At 48.2% G+C, this 3,215-nt stretch overlaps 1 pseudogene; it reads left to right on the top strand.

Moving 5' to 3' along the window:
- Positions 1–2,774: 2,774 nt before the first annotated feature.
- On the top strand, positions 2,775–2,907 carry LOC141130823 (U2 spliceosomal RNA; annotated as a pseudogene).
- The last annotated feature ends 308 nt before the right edge of the window (positions 2,908–3,215 follow it).

Below are 3,215 nucleotides of genomic sequence, written 5' to 3'. Positions count from 1 at the left end.
GCAGTACAAGAAAGTCGACGTACTCAAATGAACATGGTAAGACCTGTTACTCGGATGGGTAAGACTGTTGCTGTTGAAGTCATGGGAAAGACTGACTGTGGGATTACTCACACTGAAGTGCATAGGCGTGTGCAAGGGGTGTGCCAGGTGCGCCTAGGCACACCCTAATCCTTGGGTTGGCAAACTGTCAATGGTGAGCAGGGCTGTGCTGTGAACAAGGCTTATTGCAGAAGCTAGTCTGCTGCTGATTGTACTCACTGTGAAGGCTTGAAAATAAATACGCTTGATGTTATGGTGTTGCCGGCTGCTCCCTTTACAGGTGACAGGTAAACCGCAATCCTTCCTTGCCAACCCTCAGAACCTGGACTGGAGAGGTGGCGGGGTAGAATTTAGTGAAACCGATCTGTATTTTCCTCCTGCAGCATCTGAAGCTAGGCTTCTCCTCCTCTCCCTTTTGTCAACATTCAGCTGACACAGGAGGAATAAATAGGGGATCGGTACTAATATGTGCCACCCCTCCTTTTCCTGTTCCTCTTCCTTGTCCCCCAGGCAACAGAAGGAGAGGAACAGGAAAAGGAGGGTACTTGACCTTGGTGATAATGTGTCAAATGGTAAAACTAAAATGTATGAAATTACCTGTGGTGATAATGGGTTATTGCGGTCTGTCACTGCTGACAGAAAAAGTCTTCATGAGTTTAAAGAACCGCCACCCGAGGAAGGTGGTGAAGTTATGGTATTGCAGCCTGCTGTGTTTAAAAATGTTTTCCCACAGGCTAGTTTAAACAAAAGTAATATGTGCAATGTGCCTGCTGTGGAGCCACTCTGTCCTGTGTCTCCTTTGGCAGTTGGAGCGGTACTGCGTAGTACCTCTGATGGGAGCCCAGAGAAAATAGACTGGGACAAATGGGCAACAAGTCTGTTGGCTTTATTGAAAGAAGTCTCAGTGTGTAACAATGGAGCGGACACCATTTCTGCTGTGCTAAATGGAGGGACTGCAGAGCAGCTTCTGGACCAGGGCTCACTTGCTGCTGTTGCAGAGGATATTCCTCAGGAGATGAAAGGGCCAAGAGAGATTGAGCACATAGCAGAAGTTGTGTCCACAACCCATAAAGGAGTTATTGATGTGGTACACCAAACTAATGCTATCCATAGAGAAGACCAGGAACAGACCATTGACACTGAGCCTGAGAGTTTTGTGGTGACTCCCGCACCTGGCTGTGCTCTAGGAGAGTACCAGATTATTGCATTGGATACCTCCAGTGAGGAGGAAGCCCATTTAAGAAGCGCTACCTCTAAAGCATCAGTAAATGAGTCTTTCCACATCCCTAGGGACATGAAGTACCCCAGGAAGGTCTTAGGTGTGGAATCACCCTGCCTTTGTATGACAGATATGCTAAGAGAAATATTAGAATGTTACAGTGTATAGCCGGTGTATATCCTGCCATCCTCTCCTGCGTTTGGAGAACTTGTACCGTGGGGTATGCATAAATGGAGCTGGATGTTACAGGCTGTACGATGCAGAGATTGCCAAAGTTGGAAGCGTTTAATGCGATTATTGTTAATGTGGAAAGTTGTCTCACAGTGTGCTGGATTTCTTCATACGGAGGTTGTGTATGAGAAGCACTCTGGGGTACTGTTGGACAGGACAGGAGTCTGGGCATAAGTGCCAGAGGGCACAAGTATATGTGATGTGGTTGGGGTCATCAACCCAAAGCTGAAAATGAATGATGATGATGATCAGGTATCAGGACAGTTGCTGGAAGAGGACCATGTGGCAGTGGAGTTGAGGGTTAGTGACGTTGCAATGGTAGACAACTCCACTTTGTGCGATTCTCCTCCAGAGATGAGTTCTGAGAAATGTGGTGATATTTCGGACAATGAGGAAAAGTGCAATGCACTGCTAAATGTTTCGGTTACCATACAGGTTCAGGATTGTAATTCTGGGAAAGATTTCCAGAGGTCCAGGAACCGCCCAAGTTGCAAGAGTAAAAGTTCTGAGGACACTGGCCCAAAGCTTAACAAGATGTCATTAAAAGAGTTTAATTCCCAAATAAAAGTGCTCACACTTATGGCTAAAAAGGTGTTTAAAAATGTGACCACTTTAGAAGTAAATAGAAAAAGGTTGGGGAAAAAATGTCAAAGACCTTAGTACGTCCCCTAGTGTTAAAGTGTTTGAAGGTGTGGCCCCAAAGAAAATGAGCAGATGGCTTTTTTGGAAGCGCACCCATAAAAAGGAACAGGGGTATCTTTTTAGTACCCAAGTCAGTGTAGCAGGGGGACATGGTGAAAGTCACCTGATAAGACTGGATGTGGCCCTTGTGGGTGATAGCTGGCACAGAGGTGTCAATTTGAAGAGGTTTGGCTGGTGTGTTACGACCCCTCAGGGGTCGAAACGGGGGGAAGATATGTGGCAGAGCGTTGCCCTGCAAGGTTCTAGAAGGAGGATGTGACCCAGAATTCTCAATCAGACAGGTTGAGGGGCTCAAGGGAGCATGTAACACGAAGAGGAAACTGGCCTTTCAGTTTCCTCAGTGTTTTGTAAAGTCCACTTTGGGACCTGGAGCTCAGGGATTTCTGAGAGATCCGGGTGGGATGAAATCCCTAGTCCTGGGTCCTGATTTTGAGAACAGCCAGCATACTGATTGGTCAGGTGTGTGCTGGGCTTTTAGTAGTAACCTGACCATGGTTCTGGGCTTCACCCGGCAGATATGAAGTCTGAGTACCAGGAGTCAGGAGGGCTCCACGTTGGGAGCCAGTGCAGCAAGAGGCTGCTATCTGCTTCTCGGCCTTTTGGCTAAGATCAAGTGTAGTATCTGTTCTTATCAGTTTCCAGGAGGTGGCGATTGCTTCCGTCCCTGATCTATGGCGAGATAGAGATGGGATGGCGGTTGCTATGCAAAACCTGCTGGAGTAAAGGTGACCTGGACGGTTCATAGCCGAAAGGGAAGCCTTCTGATGTGGATGGAGAACCACGGGGTCTGAACCGGAGGGTCGGGACCCTGGCCTTCTGGCCTGGATTGGGGCAGATCTAGCTCTGGACAGTTATTCGGGAGAGAACGCTGGCTCCCCTTTCTCCCACCGGGGGAGCGGCCAGTATTTCCCGAATGTAATTAGGTAGGAGGGACGGAACGACGGTGAAGCCTGATGGTAAAGGGCTCTCAGCAAGCTTCCAGAACTCCATGCCTTTCTGAATGGGGTGGGGTCTGCTGTGGTCT

Source organism: Aquarana catesbeiana, linkage group LG02, assembly GCF_042186555.1.
Source record: "Aquarana catesbeiana isolate 2022-GZ linkage group LG02, ASM4218655v1, whole genome shotgun sequence".
Classification (NCBI taxonomy): Eukaryota; Metazoa; Chordata; class Amphibia; order Anura; family Ranidae; genus Aquarana; species Aquarana catesbeiana.
The sequence above is the reverse complement of the archived record's forward strand: the minus strand, read 5'-3'. Positions and strand labels throughout refer to the sequence as shown.